General features: G+C 39.8%; 1 protein-coding gene across 6 annotated transcripts in view; it reads left to right on the top strand.

Annotated features, from left to right (window-relative positions):
• LOC132824473 (liprin-beta-2-like) overlaps window positions 1–23908 on the top strand; it is a 269719-nt gene that overhangs the window by 59661 nt on the left and 186150 nt on the right. Inside the window, exon 1 of one of the 6 annotated variants that reach the window (XM_060839027.1) lies at window positions 22883–22995. The exons of the other annotated variants lie outside the window; for them this stretch is intronic. The gene's annotated coding sequence lies outside the window, so the exon portion shown is untranslated. Of the gene's footprint in view, window positions 1–22882; window positions 22996–23908 lie in introns of those variants that run through there. 6 annotated transcript variants of the gene reach the window in all.

Raw genomic sequence — 23908 nt, 5'->3', positions numbered from 1 at the left:
TTTATTGGTATATCTACATGGGGAAATTATATCACCTGTTCTTATGACAGAAATCAACCTTCCAAGGAAAATAGTATCACCATCAGAGAAATGGTTTTTAACCTGCTGGGATAACATGCACATATGCGACAATGAATTGAAGTGTGGAATTTAAAACCAGAAGGATTGCACACAGAAAAAAGTTTGCTAGTTGTTGGAATGTTCAAATCCTATCGAGTCCCCCTGTTGTCTACAATGTGAGATCAATCAACACAGAAATGGTACTCGTTCCTGCTGGTCTTCAGTTTTGCTCAAACTGATGGTATCAAGGATGATTAGTTGTGGAATGATGATGCTTGAGTTGCTAATGATGAAGACTAGGAAAATCCATATGATATGCAATTACTGCAATATGTTTAGATGCAATGTTTAGTGATCCAGACAGTGACCAGTAATTTTGTAGGACTTCAATGTGAATTGTGTGCATGTTGTGTTGGTTAACACATAGTTACCAATGTAATAAAATGTGTCCAGGAAGTAATATAAATGTTTAGTAGTGTTAGTTTTAGCTTTATTCCATGGCACCACCTTTTTATTGATCCAAATTAATGTAACAATTACGCACCAAGTATTACCTGTACAAAAGCTAACCCCAAAACATTTGACAGAAAAAGATTGATCTAAAAAGTTTTTGAAACTGGTATGTGCAGTAATTGCAAGTGAAGGAAAAATATTCTACACTGCAAGTGATATCCTCTACTTGAAAGAGTGGGGAAGGCAGTTACAACTGTGGCTTTCAAAAGTAAGTTGGAAAGACGCCGGAAAAGGATGAACGTTTCGGGAGGGAAAAGGCAAGGAATGGGTCCAGATGAGTTCTTCCTCCGAGCCACTGTGAATATAACAGGCTAAATGGCTATCTCCTGCATGGTAACGCTTCTTTGCAAAAATATATGCTTTTGTTTGGTGCTGTATCCGATAAGATTCTGAAGGGCAGCACAGATCCAATTCCCTGGGTCAACTTTTCCTTTTGAGTGCAGATAGGTGCTCCCAAGTGACTTGCTTTTGTTTAGCCACTTCTGATCTCACTTTCTGTGTGTGGCGTACTTTGTGCATTTGATATACAACACTTTTTCAAGATTAATTTTCAGCCCCATGATATCCGCTTACAAGTGTGGAGCTTCTACAGTTTGGGCATGAATGGGTTCTACACAGTACACTCTCGGTACAATGGCCAGGGAGAAAGAACAGCCAAGCACTGTCGTACTGTTCAGACCAACAACTGCCAAGTGCTGCATTGTATGTAGAGAATCAGCGGGTAATAAGAACACTTTAATTTGGGAGAGGTTGGGCTCTGTGTGGGTGGTTGGATTTCACTTTGCTGGAAGGCAGATGTGGTTTCAATGAAAGCTTCACATTGAGCACTGGCTCTTATGCAAACTCATGGGAACTAACTCTGTGGTTTTTGGTGTGGCCTTTCTAGTTTACTCTGCTTTTAGATGTAGCTGCAGTTTGTAGTGACTTGACAGCCGTGGTAAGGAGGTGAGTTAGGTTTTGTAGAATTAATGTCTTTTTGACTCTTGTATGCAATTGAAGCAATTGGTGTTGAAATGTATGTAGTATTGATAGAGGGGTCAAGAGCCTTATTTTAAAAAGCAATTTTTAAATTTAATTTTTGTTTGCTGCTAGGTATTTTACTAGGCAATAGTTTTGGGAATGCTGTCAGATTTAAATATAATGGGATCATCTTCATTTAGGATGAAAAATTTTCGTGTGTGTGTGTGTGTGTGTGTGCATTGAGGTGACTGACTACCCCAGTGCTGGATCCACAAATCCTGCCACATGAGGTGTTTACTGAAGCGGTTGGGTGGAGGAAGCAGGCTGCTCTGGTTTTTGCATGGTCCTCCATCCGCACCTCCTGAGGGACTCAAAATTATGCAAATGCATCTTCTCCAGTTTGGGTGATCTTGGGCTAGAGAATTCTTCTAAATCAGTGCTATTTTCAGGGAGAATTTTGAGGATGTCCTTGAGTCTCCTGGTAACTGCTTGCTGTGACATAGCACAGAGAAGAAAACTTGTTTCAGGAGTCTTTTATATGGCAGGCAGTCCAACGCAGCTGACTTGAGCTACTGGAGATGTTGGCCTGTGAGAAGATGCCCATCCTACAAGTGAATTTTTAGAGGTTTTGGTAGTGTTATTTCTCTAGGATTTGATGTGTCTGCTGTATATTGTCCATGTCACTGAACATACACTACCAACCTGTAGACCATAACCTCTGTCCGGGTTGAGGCCTTTACTATCAAACAGTCAGTTCCTCAGATGGCCAAAAGCTGTTTTGGCTCACTGGAGGCAAAGTTGCATTTCATTGCCAATGTCTAACCTTCCTGACAGGAGACTTTCAAGGAGGAGAAAATGAGGACTGCAGATACTGGAGTTCAGAGTTTAAAAATGTATTGCTAGAAAAGCGCAGCAGGTCAGGCAGCATCAAAGGAACAGGAGAGTCGACATTTCAGGCATAAGCCCTTCTTTAGGAATTCCTGAAGAAGGGTTTATGCCCGTAATGTCGATTCTCCTATTCCTTTGCTGCCTGACCTGCTGCACTTTTCCAGCAACACATTTTTAGCAGGAGACTCTCAAGGTATGGGGATTTATAAACATTTGCCATTAGTTCAGTGGATTTTGATAGGGGTTCATATTATGTGGGGGGAGCTGGCTAGTAGAAGAAACCTTGTCTTCCAGATGTTTAGCCTCTGGTCCATTCTCTCCTATTACCTAGACAAATGCATTGTCAATAGTTAGGTGCTTGGCTAGTGTGCACACCTGAAAGCTGAGTCTGCATGCTGCAACTCAATGATAGAGCTTGAGGTGACCTTGGTTCTGGAATGGGGACAATGCTGTTTTGAATGGTTTAATGCTCACCTTGCAGAGGAGCTCCACACAGCTGTGTGAGGTATTGAGGTTTGTTGTGGTGTTCACAGAAGATTAATATACTGAACTGAACAATCCTTTAATTCAGCTTGCTGTGCTGTTCACTAATATAAAAGTTTGACATTAAAATATCACTGTGATGTTTAGCTCTTAACATTTTTTAAGTATGCAGGTCAAGCAGAAAGACTTGCAACTTTATAATGTCTTTCACAGCCTCGGAATGTCCTGAGGTGCTTTTATAGCCAATGAAATACTTTAGGTGTAGTCACTTCAATTTTGACGGAATCACAATAATCACTTTGCACACATCAAGCTCCCACAGCAGTAATATGATGATGGCAGAGTCATCTGCTTTAGCAATGTAATCTGAAGGATTAAATATTGGGCAGTACACTGAGAAAACTCCTCCCTGCTTTTCTTTGAACAGTGAACATCCAATATTTTACATCTACCTAAGTGGACAGATCAGATCTTGATGTAACAACTTGTCTAAAATATGGCACTTTTAATGTTGTAGCACATCTTCTTCTAATCTGCACTGGGTTATGAGCCTGGGTGGTGTTCTCTGGTCTCTGTAATGAGACATGAAACCACAATCTTCTGATTTCTGAAGCAAGAGTTCTACCTCCCAGTTACTGATGCCTGCAGTTGTAGCTATCTGTTAATATTTGCGAAGGACAATTCTAACTCCTTGAAAATCTTCTAATGAAGAGGAATCTACCTTTAATTTTTTAAATATCTGCAATGTGGACTGAGAGTTAGAAGCTAAATGTAAAATGGATCAGGTTTAAATGCCTGAATGCTTTGTGCCAAATTTGCTGACATCACATAAACTGGTGTCACTGACTGCAGTGCAATCCTTGGCTATCACAGACGATTATTTTCATATAGCAGTGGTACGAAAAGTACTGTTGACAAAGCAGCTATGAAATCCTTTTCCTAAGTGGTAATTTATCATTAAAAGAATTAACTAACTATTGAAACATTCATCAGTTAGCCTTGTTCCTAAAGGTGAGAGGTGGTCATAGATTTGGAAGGTGTTGTCAAAGATGCTTTGAGCTGCAATGCATCTGGAAGGTGGTGAGAATCGCTTCCACTGCCAGAACACAAACATTTTAAGGTGCTGTTTGAGATATGCCCATCAAGCAGTGGTGTTGAACTACTCGAGTGCTGTTGGAGTGATGCTAATCCAGACAAACAGAGCATTCCATGAAATTGCTGACTGGCATTTTCTAGTTGGTGGTAACCCTTTTGTGAATCAGATGTCTTGTGCTCCAAAGACGTCCCAGCCTCTGCCTTGATGTTGTAGCCATGATATTGATACATCCGGCCCAGTTATGTTTTTGGTAAATAATAATCCGTAGGATGAAGATTAAGGACTTCCCAATGATCATGCTTTTGAATGTCAAGGGAAGATGGATTCTCTCTTGTTGGACATGATCACTTCCTGGCAATTATGTGGCACAAATTGTGCTTATCACTCCAAGCATCATCCTTTAGGTCAGGGTCTTATACAAGCAGAGTCTTGGACAAACAAATTATTTGAATTTGATGATATAAGTTCAATAATGCTCAACTCCAGGCATATTGTGGAATGCTCATACTTGACTTTGCCCCATGGGTGTTCCATTGGTTTGTCTGTACATTTTTTTTTTGTTGAAGGTAAAGTAGATGGTAAGTCATAGGTCCAGTAGCTTGACGATACTGTCCTTGCTTACGAAGTTAGTGGTGTTTGATGTATATGTCTTTGAGAAACACCACTAACTTCATCAGCAAGGACAGTATCGTCAAGCTACTGGACCTACAACAAAACCTACAGACAAACCAACAGAACACCAATGGGATCTCCGATATCAGGGTTCTTAGTAAAGGCAGTAATGCAGAGACTCCCTCAAATAGCTCTGCCAACCATCTAACCCATGCTTTGGGTCTGCTACGTGGATCATACCTTTGTCATCATTAAACGAAACCAATTAGAGGAAACCTTCAACACCATCAATAATATCTCTTTTTTTTTTACTTTTTTTTACTGGCATAAAATTTCACTTAAAAAAAAGGAAAACAATAACAAATTCCTAGATGTCACAATAGAGCAAACGGCCAATGGGCAACTGCAAAACAACGCCTACAGGAAAACGGCACATACAGACCAAATATTGAACTGCAGAAGCAATCATCCCAACATCCACAAATGAAACTGCATCAGAACATTAGTTCAATGAGCCAACACACTGCAGCACAGAGGAACTACACAGAGCAGAGGAAAATCACTTATATAGTGTATTCAAAAAGAACGGTACCCAATGAACACAGTCCGCTGATTTCTCAGCAACAAACCAAACAAGCTGACAGAACACAATTGGAAGCCCTAGCCACTCTCCCCTACATCAGGGATCTCTGAAATGACTGCCAGACTATTCAGACCCCCTGGCATCATGGTAGCTCATAAACCCACCAACACACTAAAACAGCAGCTAATGAACTAATACAGACAACAAGCAAAACTAATGTTATTTACAAAATGCTAATACATGAACTGTAGCAAAGATCTACATTGGACAAACAGGCAGGAAACTAGCCCCCAGGATACATTAACATTAACTAGCCACAAAATTCGCTCTCGCGCGCTCTCCCCCTCGTATCCTTACATACAGATAAGGAAGGACACCACTTCGACTGATCAACACATCCATCTTAGGGCAAGACAAACAGAGACATGCACGAGAATTCCTAGAAGCATGGCGTTCCAACTGGAAGTCTACCAACAAACATGTCAAGTTAGACCCCATCTACCACCCCCTGAGAAAAATAACAGGGAATGACATCGCCAACCCAAAGAAACCCAATCATCTAAATAGAAAGTAGGAATCATGTACGGTGCTTTGCCTGAGGCCCACTGAAGATGTTACCTAGTAGGGTGATGAAACATCTGGAAATGAACCTCCCAGCTCAGCGAACAAACCTACATCTACAGAATTTATAGTATAAGATCAGAGTGTCATACAGCTGATACAATGTATTGAACAAACCTAGATTGCTGTTAAGTCTTTAGTCACTTAGAATGGGGATTCAGGTTTCCAGTCATTTAACATGTAAATCCCAGAACTCCTTTCATGTCACATTCCGAAGATAAGTAAAAAAAAAGTTAACATCTCCGCTCAGATGATGCATTAAAGTTGAGGGGTTAGACTCTGTCCAAGCTTGAGTCAGACTGGTTCTGTTTACAAACTAGGAATTTATAAAATGTCATGTGAACTGACTGCATACAAATTGTGTGCTTTTTGAACAAAATAAAATGGATCTACAAATGTAAATTTACCTGTTGGACTTTTATGTATGAGTGTGTGTGAGAGGGAGGGGGTGTGTGGGCAGGTGTGACAGTATGTGTGTGTGTTGTATTGGGATCACCTGTAGTGTGTCATGAACCCAAGGTCCTGTTTTGAGGCCATTCTTATGGGTACTGACCTTGGCTATCAGCCTCTGCTCGGCCTCTGTGTTAATGTGTATCCCAAAGTCCACCCTGAAGGATGGTCACTCAAAGATCAGAGGCTGGATGTCCTTGTGTGCTAAAATGTTCCCCCATTGGGAGGGAACATCCCTGTGTGGCAATTGTTGAGTGCAGTCTGTCCATGTGACATTTTACAAATTCCTACTTCGGAAACAGAACAGGTCTGACTCTGGATTTAAACACAGACAGACCGAATTTAATGCATTGTCTGAGCTGAGATATCACTTTCTTAAAAACCTTATCTCAGGAGTCTGATTTGAAAGAAGTTCTGGGATTTACGTGTTATTGAATCAACCTGCAACCCATTCTAATTGATTAAAGACAACAGCAATCTAGATTTCGGTGTCACGAGTGTCGTGCTGGAAAAAGCACAGCTGATCAGGCAGCATCTGAGGAGCAAGAGCATTGATGCATTGAGCATGAACACTCCATCAGGAATGAGGCTTGTGAGCTGGGTGGGGGGATTGCTGAGTGATAAATAGAAGGGGGTAGGGTAGCTGAGTGGATGAAGGTGAGGGTTAAGGTCATAAGTTAGGAGGGTGGAGCAAATAGGTGGGAAGGAGGATTGGTAGGTCAAGAGGGCAGTGTCGAGTTGGAAGGTTGGATCTGGGATAAGGTGGTGGGAGGGGAAATGAGGAAACTGGTGAAATCCACATTGGTCCGGGGTGGACCTAACCAGAGTCACAGAGGGAATGGTTTGTTCAATACATTGCATCAGTTGTATGACACTTTGATCTTTTACTAAACCTCTGTGTCTATAATCTTGCCCCACTAGCTACCTGACGAAGGAGCAGTGTTCTGAAAGCTTGTGCTTTCAAATAAACCTGTTGGACTATAAATTGATGTTGTGTGATGTTTAAATTTGTTCAGCCCTGTCCAACACTGGGACCTCCACATCGTATGCACAACATGGCTGTTGTGTTTCCAATATTGCAATATTGACTAAACTTTAAAATTGCTAAATTGACATTGTTGGGATGTCCTTTAAAATTACAAAGGATTAGTATAGGACTCCAAGTTTGTTCTTTTCTTTCCCCTCTCCTAGCACTTTTGGGCATTTTTGAGCTGATATGGATCTGATTTACAGCTTGAAATAACAACAATTTAGGTTAATATTTATCTTCCCATGATTGAGTCCTGGTGTTAAAACCTGTTCTGTGAGTAAAAGACATTGTGTTGGGAGTTAGCTTCAGGTAATTGCATAACAGTAATGTAGGATTAAGCAACTATCAGCAGAACAATCGACCAGGAGGGAGGAGGCCTTCTATAATTCATTGAGTGACACATGTGGAAGTCTGAATGCCTCCATGAGTTTTAACACTTTTTAGGTGGTGCACTGACGTATGTTTTGCATGTTTCAAAATCTCACGTCACACTTCCTGTAATACCTTCAGCTTGGCAACAAGGCCAATATATAGAAGTTCCCAGTAATGAGCTCCAGTTTATCTAGGGTGTTCTGAATTATTCCATGGTTCCTGCATTATAACAGTGAAACTCTAAAGCCCATTGTTCTCTGTGAGGTTGTTAAAGATGCAGGGCTTTTTTTCTAAATTGTGATAACTCCATTCCCAGCCAGAATGACTATTTGGCTAATTTCCTGTTAATCATGTTTGAAGACCTTTATTAGTGTAAGTGTTTAGAATTGATTTTATCCACAACTTGCATTTTGTGACTCTTTTTCTCTGCTCAATGTATCTTTGCTGGATAAGTTATTTATTTTTAATACGTGATATAATTAGCCTTCTCCAGTCACATACCCGGTTTGCTATAGTTTGAAGATCACATTTTAATTTAATCTAAACATAGATTATTTATGTTAAGCTTGTTTACTATAACACGCCATTTTAAAAAAAACTCTGGGCTGTTTGCTCTAGTTCTGTAGGCTGTTTACTGTAGTCTGCTGTTTAATTAGACTCTTTATTGTAAAACAGACATCTTGCTAGGAGTCCTCTTGTAAGTCACATCCTGGCTCCAAATCACTGGCTGATGGAAAGGTTATAGATATCAGGAGAACTTCTTTTATAATGCATTGGAGGCAGTAAATCCTTTACAAGTAAATGGTACCTAGTCGTATTGTCACCACATACCATATTTTTTGACTAATTTTGAAGAAACTGCCTTAGGCAAAAAGTTGACTCTTGTTAGAACTAGGCATTTTTAAGGAAGTGATCCCCTATCTTACTCGTAGCTGAGTGTTTGAACTAATCTAGTTTCCTGTTGGTATCAACCTTAACTTGGTGTCTTCATGTCAGGAAGTTATGGGATCATGTCTCAGCGCACGAATTGGATCTTTTGGTTCAGGTCAATATTCCCTAAGACATACCAAGGTACCAAACGCAAGAATGAATAAAAATAGACAAAGCTGACAGCTTTGATCCTTTTCAGTGTTGTACTGAAATAGTTAAATTCTTCAAGATTATTCTTCTGTTCCTAACATCCTGAACCTTATTCCCCAATGAGGAGTAAATCCATACTTACTCAGTTACTATTAAAGATATATCTCCCAGAAATCTCTTTTAAAATTAAAAACTCTCTCATCCAGAGGCTGTAAGTTAATATACATAAGTTTCACTGGGGAAGGATAGTTACAATTCCAGCTGGACTGTTTGAGCCATTCTAGAGTTTGCCTGCTGTGATTTAAGTTACAGGCACCTGTGCTCCAATCCTACATCCATTAATATTCAACTAAGTATTAACAGTCCAGTCTTAACTCAGCTGCTATTAACACTATTAGGTTACCTTACCATTTGCCTGTTCCTAATGCTGTCTTGACTAGCTTCACATATTTTATTCTTTCATGTATACCAGAACTCTACCTAACTCTCTCCAAACCCATTACACTCATGCTTGCTCGCCAGCATTGGCTATTAGTCAGGAATTGCCTCCACTTTAAAATTCAAATCCCTATTTTCAGCTCTTTCCTTCCAAACCTTAGCTTACAGCCCAGGCAGCTGAAGGCTCTGGAGTTTCCTCCCTCAATGTTTCCACTTCTCTATCCCTTCCTTTACTAAAACAAAACTGCTTAAAATCTACTTCTGAACGTCACCTGTCTGAAAAGATCATCTCCCATGGTTCAGTATCAAATTTGGTTCAATAATGTTTCTGTGACATGCGTTGGGATATTTTGCTTGTTTAAAGCTGTTTTATGTAAGTCGGTAATGGTGAACAATATTGTCTGCTTACACTTGGCACTGGGGCCTCAAAATCCATCTTTCTAATCAGGGACTGTAATGAGGTAGTGTTAGAGATTGCCAACTTCTAAATATACAAAATGAAATTAGTCCTGAGCATGACTTCAAGTTAAATCATCATTTGCAAGTGAATAAAGCTCAGGAATGATTGCAGTCATTCTACAATTTAAAAAAAATTGGGAAAGCTTAATATAGAACATAGAACATAGAAGGATACAGCGCAGTACAGGCCCTTCGGCCCTCGATGTTGCGCCGACCGAATCCTACCTAACCTATACTAGCCCAATAACTTCCAAATGCCTATCCAATGCCCGCTTAAATGACCATAAAGAAGGAGAGTTCACCACTGATACGGGCAGGGCATTCCATGAACTCACAACCCGCTGTGTGAAGAATCTACCCCTAACATCTGTCCTATACCTACCACCCCTTAATTTAAAGCTATGTCCCCTAGTAACACCTGACTCCATTAGCGGTAAAAGGTTCTTAGTATCTACCCTATCTAAACCCCTAATCATCTTATACACTTCTATCAGATCTCCCCTAAACCTTCTCTTCTCCAATGAGAACAGCCCCAAGTGCCTCAGCCTTTCCTCATAAGATTTTCCTACCATATGGGGAATGTTTTCCAGACCCGGGTGTAACTGACAAAAGTTGTCCAGTCACTCAAGGGAATTAGTTTCAGGGATTGCAGGAAAGATGAGTCAATAAGCTGACTGGCCATCGTCATCTTAGATTAGCTTCTCTACAGTGTGGGAACAGGCCATTTGGCCCAACGCGTCCACACTTGTGTGTGGCAGAAGAGTGACCCACCCAGACCCATTCCCCTAGCCTCCAGTTATTCCTGACGAATGCACCCAACACTATGGGCACACGTGTCTTTATGAAGAAACATTACTCTTTACTCCTTTTCATTCTTGGGATATGCTATTAGCAAGAAGGGTGGCATTTATCGCCCATTGGTAGTTTCTCTGAAGCTGACATTGTAATGTTGTCTTGTGTACTGATAGTAGGTTTGATACAAGTGATTTGGCTTATGAGACCACTTCAGAGGGTTAATGAGTTAACAATTCATGCAACTTCGGATCCATTCTGAGCCTCACCCAGTAAAGGCGACAGGTTTCCTGGCTCAGTGAATCATTTGAGGTTTTGTAATAATCCCAACAGTTTCAGAATGACTTTTACTGACAATTTGCAGATTTTTCAAACTGAGTTCAAGTTTTTTAAAAATTGTCTCTGTCTCTGAAGTTTTGTTCAGGTTTTGCATTGCCATCTTAATACTATAAACAACACCACCATACCCCATAATTGCTTTTACCTGGTAATCACTAATAAATTTGGCAAATCTATAACAAGATCATGGCTATGATTTAGAGGATTTACAGCATTACAAATTGTCATAATTCCAATCATTATAAGGATTTTCATTCTTGGCTCAATGGGTAGCACTTCTTGCCTCTGAGTCAGAAAGTTGTGAATTCAAATCACAACTTAGGTGACATTGTAATCTAGACAGATATTGACTTCCAGAATAATAGTGTGCTGTATCACAGACCTGTTATAGTACAGAAGGAGGCCATTCAGTCCATCATATCTCCACCTGCTTGGAGCATTTTGACTTGTTGCCAGTCTCCTGCCTTTTCCATGTTGTTGTGTTGTACATTTGTTCTTATTTTAAATAATCATTTAATACCAACTTTGATGCCTTAATTGAACCTGCCTCCACACTTGGATCGTAACCACTTGCTGTGTGAGCAAGTTTTTCCTGCCACCTTTTCTGCCTTTTTCATTTACTTCTTTAGCAAAACACTTTTTTTTTAAATCTGTGACTACTTCTGGTTCTGATCCACTAAAGAGAAGGAGTCATTTCTTCTGATCTTCTCTGCCCTGACCCCTCAATATTTTGGAAATTGTGATCAGATCTTCTTTTGCCTTCTCCTCCAAGATAGACAGTCCTGACTTATCCTAGTGATTTTCATAACTGTCTCATGCCTGGAATCATTGTGCAGTCTCCCCAATAAAAGCTGAAAGTGTGGCATCCAGAAGTGTACACAATAATCCAATGTCCTATCCATGTTTAGCATAACTTACCTGCCTCGTGAACTATATGATCCTGTTAATGAAGTCTTTGTTACTACTATCACTACTTTTGCCTGTCACCTTTAATGACTTGTGCACATAAAGTCTCTCTGTTCCTGCACACACTTCAGAGTAGTGGACTGTAGTGTTCTTTATATTATGTTGCATCTCCATGTTCTTTGTATCACCTCACGCTTCTCTGCATTGAATATCATCTGCTATCTATCCAGCCAATCCAACGCCGTATCCAAGTCCTTTTGAAGTTTCACACTAGCTTTCTCACAGTTTACAATGTTCCCAAGTTTTGTACTATTGTAGGTGTCTCTTTGGCCTTTGAGTGAACATCTCATCCAAAAGATCTTTTTGATCAAACAAGAACATGGTAGGCTGCCCAATGTTTATCCATCAATTAACATAACACAAAACTATTCTGTAGTTATTATACTGTTGCTGTTAGGATTTTACTGTATTTTTCCAAATTACAACAATAACTGTGCTTCAAAAATGCTTTAAAGCACTTTGTGCACAGTGAGGCCATGAAGGATGCTATTGAAGAGCAAATCTATTTGTCTTTGACTTCTGATAGTAATTACACTTTAAAGATTTTTACATGGTTAGAATGCACATCAAACTGTACAGATCAAAGCTCCATTGTTGGATGCCAAAAATGTTTGTCTTGTGATAAACCATGAGAGTCCTTGAAAGTTGATGTCAAGTTTGGCCTGGACAAAGGTTGGGAAGAATAAAATTCGCTGTTTGTCCAAGTGGAAAATGAATACCCATGGTGCCATTTCTTACTGTTAGGGTGTCTGGGATAAGTTGAGATACTTGGAGCTATGGTTGTGCACATCCAAGGGAGTGAAGGGACATAGGTTTAAAAAGATAATGGGTTAATTTTGTGAAGACCGTGCTTCCTAGAAGAGGATTCAATTAATACTGCTTTTTAAATTTTTTTTTCATTTGAGTTAGTGTCAAGTCATGTAGTAACAAGCTGTGGTTCTGCAGGTTCGCCTCTGGGTTCGATACCTATGCCAGGACATGAGTATAACCAAACATTTCTGTGTAATATGGAGTCAATTCTGCATTATTGGTAGTGCCATCTTCTGGATGAAATATTCATCTGCGCACTCATCTGCTGCCTCAAACATCAAAGATTACACAGCTCCACTGCTATGGGTGGTGTCCGAACTAATATTAATCTTTCAGTCCATGTCATTGACTAAACAATTAGTTCAATGTTGCGTTCCAGTATTTGGTGGCGTTTGTGTACTGTGCCCAAATTGGGTGTTGCTTTCCCTGCATTCCAACAGTGACTACACTTCAATTCAGCTTCATTTGTGCAGTGTCCTTGGGACATCCTCTAGCTATAAATTACACCACTTGAATTCCCTCCCTCTTGCTTTGCCTTCTCTTTCTCTCTACAGTTAAGTTTGCCTTTACAAAACTTTTGAGGCTGTCTGCCTGGAAAGCAAAGAATTGAAGTGATCTCCAAAATCATCTTTTTTTTTCCCCCATCTTCCTGTCTTGCCCCAGCCTCTACAGGCTCTGAGGTTGGTCCATTACATGGATGAGATGAACACTAAGAGAAAGAGAGGACTGCAGATGCTGGAGACCAGAATTGAAAAATGTGGTGCTGGAAAAACAGCAGGCCAGGCAGCATCCGAGGAGCAGGAGAATCGATGTTCCGGGCATAAGCCCTTCTTCAGGCTTCCTGAAGAAGGGCTTATGCCAGAAACATCGATTCTCCTGCTCCTCGAATGCTGCCTGGCCTGCTGTTTTTCCAGCACCACATATTTTCAACTGAGATGAGCACTGTTAAATCTACACTATTCCTGCTATCCTTTTTTTTTAAATCGAATGCATAGCTTCAACCTGGTTGCATTCTGGATGGATCATTTTGCAATAATCAGCAGTTGATATTGGGAATCCTGCCAGGCCAACCAGCTGCTTCAGTCTGTGGGCTTGAGCTGATCCACACCTCTATCCTAATGTACACCTGACTGCATTCCTCCATGTACTGTCTGTGCACTGACTTCCAATCCCCAATCTTGTTTCTTGTTTAAAATTCTCACCCTTGTTCAAACCACTGTGGGTTATGTTCTCCATATTTTCGTAACCTTCCAAGGTTTGCGCTCTTTCCTCAGTCAAGGTTCTTCTTTAAAATCAATCGACCTCTTTGACCAAAACTTTGGTCACTAAAATCTCTAGCACCTACTCTAACATCTTCAGTTTCTTGTCAACTTGTCTGATTTATACTCTTGGAACATTCTTTAAAATAGGAAATGAATTTAGAAAAAGGTACAGAGTATTCATATTTGCCTACTTTTTTGGTATTTTGAACCACTTACAAATAAATGTGGAATATTCAAGTTCACCAGAAATACTTATTGGGGAAAAAAAAAGTGCATTCAAGCTAGTAAGGCACTAAAATTACACTAAATCCTGGTTGTCTTCTCAAAGCTGTGAGAAGACAATGTCTAAGAGTTTTACCCCATGCCTGGGCAGCAATAGCAGTCTGACCTTTAGGCTCAACTCTGACATCTGGGGGCCAAATTTAAAGAAAATAGTTTGGTTTGGGAATACTTCACCATTTTTGTTTTGCTTGTATTTTCTTTAAGGATCAATCCATGTCTGTTGTGATGAGCTGCAATAGGCTGTCAGCTGGCAGCAGACCTTTTTCAAGGCCTTGGACTCTCCGTTCACCACTTTGCTTTCCCTGTTATTGGCAAAGATTCAAATTCTGCAATAGTTGCATTAAATCCTTAACAGACTTTCTGTGAGGGTGAAAGTGTTAATAAATGAAAGTTGTATTTGAAGAGTAGAAAGTCATCATGGTATATGGGGTGCCATCTTTCCTCAACCAACACTTGCCTGATAATGCGCCACCTTACTGTGGAATATTGCAATGTATTTTCCTGTCTGCTAAAATCAAAAGTGACATGTTGTGTTTTTGAGTTTATTTTCTGTGACATTTGAATGATAGAAAAAGATGCTGTTATCAGTATTTTAGCTTTTTGGTTCCGTTCTATTGACAGACTCAAGTAAATGCTTTGCCTGTGAGTTTGACTGATTCTGTCTTTCACCATTTCACCCAGTGGGTTTAATCAACAGCATACTGAAAATTGTATATCTGACTGGAAAAGATTTAGAGAAACCTTTTGTTCATATTGTTTCCTGCAATTTGCTGGATAACTAATACAAACACCTTAGTTTTTTTTTGTGTGTGTACAGATTTCGGCATACCACATCTTTTTGGTTCTGTGTATGTTCTTAATTGTTCTATAACCTTTTTTCCTTTCAACAAAATGGAACATTGCTCCATGCTGTCTGAAATTTCAGGTCTCATTCCTTTTTAATGGTTTAGATCTGTTTTGATCTGAAGGGTTCAAAAAGTTGATGTTTTATTAACAGCATCAAGTTTAAGACTGTCTGTCTGGAGTCATGTTGATGAACATCTTTTAAAAGATGTGGATATTGGGGGAATTGTGGTTTTAAAAATGTATAATTCTGAGTTGGGAATTGAAAGGAGAAAAGAAATGCAGCACAAACAGGCCATTCAGCCCAAATGTTCCATGCTGATATTTATGCTTCATATAAGTCTCTTGCCATCCTACTTCATCTCACTCTATTGATCTTCTAAGGAACTGTATTAGCCAGTATATGGGTACATTAAATACAATGTGCTGCACGGCTGATCTTTGTATCCTTTACCCAATTTGCTTGGACGTGTTGTACAATAAATAAATGCCATGATGTGATGTGTTATTAGATGCATTCTGAAAACACTTTAACCCAAAGTACTTCTGTGCAAACCACTGTGCTTTCGATTGTCATTAGTTCACGTAGATTTGAGGAAGAAGTTATCAGTTACCTTCCCTGTTCTTTCAGAATAAGAATGTGGTCTTTCACCAGACACAATCAGACTGTGAGGTAACTTTATTTGCTGAGGAAAGTTTTTGGTTTGGAAAAATTTGTACTTAATTGACAAATCTCATGAAAATACTGAGGTCTCTTGACCCATTTAGCTCTTACTACAATCGGCAGTTAACAGTTTTTGCATTTTGCCATCAGATGACCACATGACCTGTTTGGTTTACCTATTGATCACCTGTGGTATTGATCAATCCTGCATTTGGCAACAGGCTTTCTAGCATCCAGCTTTTCGTGTATCATTGATGTGAAGAGATGAGTGGCTTATGTATTCTCTTTGTGCAAACTTTCTTGGCCTGAATTCTCTTGGTCTTGAATAAAGATCCCACACGCCATCAAATTTTACAGAAGTTGGAAAGGAATTCCAACCAGAACATTTTCCCTTACTAGGACACCAATCTGCAACTCTATAGTATCTTTTAATGTAGGTTAAAATATTCCATGGTGTTTCACAAAATTTCTTTTTTTAATAAAGCAGCATTTGACCCTGACATTTTTTTGACGTCTGTAATTGCCAACGAGAGATTTTTAAGGGGCGTAATAAAAAGAATAGGTCACAAGGCAGAGAGGTTAGGGGAGGGATTTCTTGACCTTCAAGACCCTTGCAACTGAAGGCATGGCCTCCAATGGTGGGAACATTAATATTGAGGTTCTGTAGGAGTCCAGGAGTAGAGAAACAAAAACTCTTGAGTTTGAGGCTTGAGAGGGAGTCTCCCTTTTCTGCCTATCTTGGGATTTGAAAACAAGAATGAATGTCTCATATTGGCGCACTCGATTTTAAACGATGAGATGGGAGTAATGGCTACCAGGAGTAATGGCTAATCATGGATTGGTGTAAACTAGATCTTTAATCTTTTTCAGGTTGTTGGTGGTTTGGAAGTTTCTAGCTCCAAACATCCAGCAGTGTCTTGATGGTTTTTACCTGCTTATGGTATCTCCCCAGTTTTGAAAAATTCCCAGGAATCTTTCATTTGAAAGATAGCACCTAAACCCTCTGGTGCCTTCTGTTACATCATCCAATTGGACCATCTCGATGTGAGGCTGGAGACTACATTAGCAGTTCATTTGATCTTTTACAAGCAGAACGATTTATCTCCAACTGACCCTTGTACATGTATCATTGGCTAGTGCTTAGGCAGATTGCTGTTATCATCTCGACTAAAACCAGCTAATTTGGAAAAACATAGACCACTACTTTCTTGAGCAGTCTCTCTATAACTAGGTTAAAGAACAAGATTAAATAGATATGGGATTATACAGTGCATTGGTAAGGCCATGCCTGATGCACCGAGCATTTTTTGATTTTACCCTAGAAAGATGAAGATTCATTAACCTGATTCCCAAAAAGAGGAAAGCAGGATTAATGAGACCAAGCTGATAGTCCATGGTGTATTGGTGGTCTAACTGACATGCACAATTCTTGGGGAACCACATAATAGATGGCAAAAAAAAAATTCCATGGCTGGAAAATCTAGAATGGGTCACAGAATTGGTGTATTTCAGAGTAAGGGCCAAATCATTTTAGAATGAGTTGAGAATTTCACTGAGATGCGAGTCATCAAAATTATCCCCCTCAGTATTCAATGTTCCATCCTTGAGCATGTTTAAAACTGAGATATCAATAAGACTTTTGGATACAAAGGGATTTAAGGAATATAGGGGCAGGATGGGATAGTGGAGTTGAGGTCAAAGATTCACTGAACTTAATGAATAGTGGAACACATTCAATGAGTCACATGGCCTTTTTTTATTAAAATTGCTTCAGAACAGACTGGGTAATATATTTAACACAGAAGCAATTAAACCATACGCCAAGTAATACAAATCCTGCTCGTGTTCCAGTGAAAGTCAACAGGCGCTTGAGAACTCAAACCACAACAAGGAATTTTGCAGCTTTCTGGGCTCTGAACTCAACTTTTGGATTCAACATTTTCGTTCTCTTTTGTTTCCTATGGTTTACATAGTTCCATTTTTCTCGTTTTTGCTTTAAGTAGCTGTCCTACTCAAGGCACATCTTTTGTTTTATTTTGTTGTTTTCCTATCCCATCAAAATTCCCCTTGACCCAGAAGATTAACTCTTCTGACATTCGATCTCTCCCCATTTTTCATTTTATTCTTCCTTTGTCCCTGTCGCAACTGTCCCTTACTCGACTTCAATAGAAGTCTTCAAATTCTTCCAGTTCTGAAAGGTCATCAACCTGAAATGTTCTCTCTTTTCTCTATACAGATGTTACTTCACTTGGTGAGTAATATGTTCATTGTCTTTCCTGTCCTCAAGATGTTCCCAAGTGCTTTGCAGCCAATGATTTACTATTGGCACACAATCATTTAAGTTGATTGGCAAATGTATCCAGTTTGTAAAGGAAACCGATTCATCAGTAAATCTTGTGCTTTGGTTTTATCAATTCTCTTCAGCTGAGAATTTTTGTCTGGAGAGTTGAGGTCTGAATGCTGGATAGGACACTAAAAGAATTCTCTGCTCTTTGGGAATTATATGATCAATGAGACAGACCTAGATCTGGTTTAACATCTCATCTAATTGTAACACCTCTGACAGAGCAGCACACTCACAGCGTTGCATAGGCTTGTCATCCTTGATTGATTTTAGTTCTCGAGCTCTAACGTGGATGTTGAACACAATCTCTGACTTTGAAGCATCTGTTACCAGATAACTAAGTCAAGTGGTGCTAAAGGAGTTTACTTGGAAAGCAACAATCTGACAAATGTAGGACCATGAGTCACTGAGATCTCAACACTATATTGATAATGTATGAAGCTTTCCAAATGGACACCTTTCTTTGCTCTACGCTGAGGAGTGGGGCATTGACATACATTACTGTGGCAGAGTTATGTATATAAGCAACTATTAATCAACTGATATTTTCTACAATCTAGCTACCTTGATTCAGCATTATAACAGCATCGACATGTCGCAATGGCACAATTGATCTTGTCACTTAAGAAATACTTGCAGGAACTGAGACATGAGATTTTGGAAGAAGGAGTTCAAAATTGGAGGAGGATCCTTTTCTTTTCTCCTTTTCTATTTAAAGCTCTGAAACCTTGAGGACTTGGTTTGCCCAGTTCTTGTTTACAATATGTATTCTCTCCAATGAACGGAGTCCGCCCTCTTCCTGTCCTTTTTATCATGACTTGGAGTTGTTCCCTATCTTTTTCAAAGAAAATGAAGGAATGATTTATTGACACTTGTGCTCTGCAATGAACAACACTGAAGTACAGTGAAAAGCTTTAACTGTCACCATAATCCAACACTATTTGAATATCCTAAGAATGAAAAGATAAAGCTGAAAGAGAGGCTGTCTTCGTTCCGTCGCCTCCACCATGACTCCTGAGCCAGCTGACCAATGACAGCTGTGCTGCCACCTTTCAAGCTCCTGTGCCAGACCTTCAGATGCCATCTCTTCATGATTTGGCCCACCTTGCCAATTTGGGTCTCAATGCCAGGTCTGGTGCTGGACACACAATTGCCCCATAATCAGGAGCCCCTGCCTCTGATGCTGCTGCTGCTGCTACCAGTATCTCACTGATAACCAGGAGACGTGACCCTCCCCCAAACTAAGCTCTGGGCCTACGGCAACATCTGCGGTTTTCACTCCAGATACACCACACCGCCATCACTTCAGCCACTGCCTCGATGATGCCTGGCATGCCGAGTCCAGGCCTAGCACAGCTAGGAGTCCCTGCACCGCTACCTTGACAAGAGTTCTACTTTGGCTGTTCTCCTTCATGATTTCATTGCTGCTACTGTCAGGAAGATGAAGGCGAAAATAAAGACAAGTAGGGAGTAAGCAGCTGCCTGGAGCAGACAGACATAGGAGCCCATATGCTGCTACCTTGTTGGTGCCGCCATTTTAAAATTATGCTGGTGCATTGAGAGATGTTAAAAATGTGCTGTTTTATTTTTGTAAAACCAAAAGCTTCAGAGATTCTCATCCTACTGCAAACTATTATCATAGTGATGTAGAAATTGAGAAGACATTTTGATTGGGAGAAACTGTTTCCACTGGCAGGGTGGATAGTAAGCAAGTAATACAGTTTTAAAATTTGCTTTTTACTCAGGAAATTATTATTTTTAAATCTGTATCTGAAAGCGCAATAAAAGCAGAATCAATGCAGAAATTGGACACACAGTTAAAAGTGAAAAGGGATAGTGTGCTTTGAGGAAAGAGCAAGGAGGTTTGTACTAGCAGGATAGCATAATGGGTCAAATTGCTTATTCCTGTGCTGTTATGTTCAATGTTACATTGATAGAAATAACCTCAGAATTGTTACGGTCCAAAAGCACACCATTCAAGTCCTCGTGTTTGCACTGATTCTCTGAACAGGCATCATGATATGAAGCCATTTTCCAGCCTTTCCCCATAACTCTACACATTTACCCTGTTGAATGCCATGATTTAACTCTGCCTCCACCATGTTTTCAAGTAGTACATTCGCGACCCAAACTAGTTTGTGAGAGAAGTCTTTTTCTTTGCATTTACAACTTTCTCAAATCAGTTTAATCTATCCCTTTTTTTTAGTCTTCCTGCTTACTGTTCAGATCCCTCATTATTTTCAATCAAATCTTTTCCTCTTCAATGAAAACAAAGAGGAGACTGTGTCAACCTCTCAAATCTAACTTCTTAACTGATGTTTCTCATCCCTGAAGCCATTCTTGTAAACATCTTATGCATTCTTTCTGGTATATTCAATAGCTTCTGCAAGTGAGGTGCTGAGAATTATACACAGTAGTCTGGCTGAGGTTAATTGGTGTGCTATATAGGCTCAGCATATCCTCTCTTGTATACTCTACCCCTATTAATTATAGGTAAAGTAACAGGTCTATAGAGCTGCTCTCTCACTAGAGTGAAGACTGGTGGCAAGTTTAGCTTGAGGGTCACCATGTCTCAGGGAGGGTTGCAGTTGAGCGATTGTGGTCTTCATGGCAACCTCAGTCGTCATGGGATTTGAACCGTCACTGTTGGTGTCACTCTACATCACAAACCAGGCATCTGAACTAAATAACCTCAAGACCGAGCAGAGGATACTCTGTGCTTTCTTAACTGCCTCCTTTTAATAACTAGTATGCATATACACCCAGCTCTTTGCTCCTACGTACCATTTAGAGCAGTAGTCTATCCTGTCTTACTGTGTTCCTTATGCCAAAATGTAGAAAACGCTGAATTGGAAATTGGGTCCAAATAGTAAAACGATTCATTGCCAGTTTCTGGTTAATCAGGTTTTCATCTTGATTTTGGATATTCATTTTAATTTCTGGTGGTACCAACACTAGAATGCAGGAACTAAAAGTTAGCTAAGCAACAAGGGGCAGAACAGTGTACAGAGATTTAATTTGATAGCTTCCTGGAGTAGGTCACTCTCCCTGTTGTTTTTGCGCTTGCTATAGCATTTTTTCCCCAGCGTTTCTTCAAGACCTGAATTGAAAAGACCTGAGGTCAAAGATATTGGTAAACACCTGAACCTGTTGAGTCTGTTTCTTCTCCACTCTCTTGTTTCCTCCCACCCACCCTCTTTCCCCCACCCCCATGCCAATAGAAAACAGGCTGAAGAGTGACCTGATGTTGCCCTGTAAAAGGGTGTGCATAACGATATTGTTTCCCCTTGGTGCTGAAACTAAAACCGAAGGATCATAACAATACTTTGTTTTTAAAAAGTCCGACAGGGAGATCAGGAGAAGTCTTTTTTTTTGCGAGAGATAAGTGGAACACAGTTCCACAATGATGTGTTGAGATGAACAGCATAAATACAATTAAAGGGAAACTAGACAAATTTAGGATAAAGAAAGGAATGAAAGATTTTATTGATTTGGGTTAGATTCAGTGTGGCAGGAGGAAGCAGCAAAGGAGCCTGTTTCGGTTCTGTGCGTTTGAGGTGAATAAGCTAACAAATTATTTTTTTAAGAAGTGTTAATTGTGAGGTAAAGCAACTTAACTCTTCAACCAAGCTTTGTAAACGTGACCGGAAAAACCTGGTCATGCAGTTTTATGACCAAGCTTGGCCCTTGTTAAACTGAAGCCTGCTCAGGTTGGATTTAAGCTATTTGAAGAACATATTGTATTGGTGTCCTACAGCTCAAATCCCTCCCTCGACCAACCCTGCCAGAACAAAACTAGATCAACTAGTCTTCATTTCCATTTCGTGTTGATTTTAACTGCTGTGTCTGCATGTTAAATATTAAATCATTTGCATGAGCTTTGAACAAATGGCATGAGCTGTGACGTGCTTTGCGATTGCAAGCTTATTCTTTTGTTCCTGAATGTTAATTGCACTTAGATATAGCAGGCTACAGGGAGCTCATTCACTTCACATGGAGGGTGAATAGTTGTATTTCTGTAAAATCAGTTGAAACAAATTAAACCAAATTGAATCAAATTATGTGGTAACAGACATTTAAGGGGTACTGGAATGATAATCAAATGTTCAAATTAAAATATTTGAATTGAAATGTTTGTGTGCAACTAATGCACTCCTAATGCCTCTGCAGTGCCTATTTACTGTGGAAGGTCTTGAGAATTGTGTAGACAGGGTGCTCCGTCTCTGGGGGTTCATGGGCATATCTGTTGCAAGGTATCTGTAATGCAGACAGATGCCCTTCTTGATCGCAAGATGCCTGGACTAGTTTATGGCTACCTTGGAGAAGCTCAAGAAGAGACCCATAAGGAGGTCCTCTGATCGTCCCCAATACTGGGTCAGCAGATGCTTGTGACTGAAGTGCAAACAAAATGAGTAACCACTCCGTCAGCCCACGGAATAGGGGTTACAGGCTTATAAACTTTAGTGGAGCTCAGTAATCAAATTGAGGCAGGGAGTGGATCTGGAAACCTGTCTCCCTTACTGGAATGATCAGAGGCAAACTTTAGAAATGAATGGTGATCCAATGCACAAGATGGTCAGCATTGTAACCAAACTAATCCCCTCCCATCTGTGATTTGCAACAGCCTTGTGCTGACGCGCAAACCTGTTAAGAGAAATGGAGAGGGCGAGGAGGTGGGATGTTGGTGATGGGAAGAGAAAACATTTTCAAATTCATGTTAATGATTAGTATAAAAAGATTGTAAACTAAAGGTGGTACATATGACACAATAGGCTGCAGATTTTGTCTTGTGTATGAATGCTTGTCATTTTGTGGGCTGTGTCTAATAGCAGCTGTTGGGAAACTGGTCCTTTGCCAGCTTTTGGGAGTGAGCGGGCAGGACACATTCTTCAGAGTTCACATGTAAATCACTGATATAGTATGACAGCGAGTCACTGTCTGCCGAACTGGAGATGCAAGGCATGGTTCTGATCCTGCACAGCTGGGAGCATTGCGATATGATCATTTGATTTAAGATTAAGCTCGACTTGATTTGCGTTTTTTCATGCGTGAGTACAAAAAAATCTTTTTTGCTTAAAATAAGCTATCTATACATTTGTAGAAATCTTTATCAACTTTCCACGTTCTGTTTTGAATTAATCACATCTTGAAGTCGCATTGTTCAGTATTCTACCCACCCTTGAATGTTGAATTGAGTGTGAGGAGGGTCCAGTCTGGATTAAACACTCCACATTAGCCTCCTGTTTTCTTTTTTAAAAAAATCCAGCAGAAGAAGGAATTGGATATTGAGCCTTTCAGGCTGCTGCTCTCCATTCCAAAATATATGGTCTAATTAATGAACAGGCAACACTTAGAGGTTTTTTTTTGTTAAACAGTGTATGCTTCAAGACAATATACAAAGTGTTTGGAGTACAGTCCTTACATTGACTTAATGTTTTGATCTGAGTGAAGCTGCTGTTTTTCACATTGATAGCCAAGTCTTGTTCTAATTTGAGTTTGAACATTTTTGTTCTATACTAAACTCCTGCACCCTTGACCATCTCGATTCATTGTGAATATTGGCCAATGTCTTGCTGACACCAGGCATATTTTGTTGTTGGATAGTTTGAATATCATTTGTCCTATAACCTATTGAGCTGATATCATAAGGGCAACAAGGTATCTCCTTAAATAAGTTTATTTTCTGATTTATTAAATCTTATTTGTTAAGAAGGAAATTGGGTTATTAGAGTCAAATCCGAGACCTAGAAAAGATTGGACTCGAAAGTAAAAAAAACACATTATGGAAAAGAAAAACATTTGAACTTTAAATTCTATCTTTTTAAAATTTTAGGAACTTTTACTTTTGAAACAGATGAGACAGCACAGTTTGCTATATCCTTCCGAGGCTAGGAATCATCATTTTTAAAAGGGAACTTACTCTTTTAATCAAGAGATTTAACTTATTGTAGCAATTTTTAA

Source organism: Hemiscyllium ocellatum, chromosome 18 (genome assembly GCF_020745735.1).
Source record: "Hemiscyllium ocellatum isolate sHemOce1 chromosome 18, sHemOce1.pat.X.cur, whole genome shotgun sequence".
Lineage (NCBI taxonomy): Eukaryota > Metazoa > Chordata > Chondrichthyes > Orectolobiformes > Hemiscylliidae > Hemiscyllium > Hemiscyllium ocellatum.
Note: the sequence above shows the minus strand (reverse complement) of the source record. Positions and strands in the feature narration are given on the sequence as shown.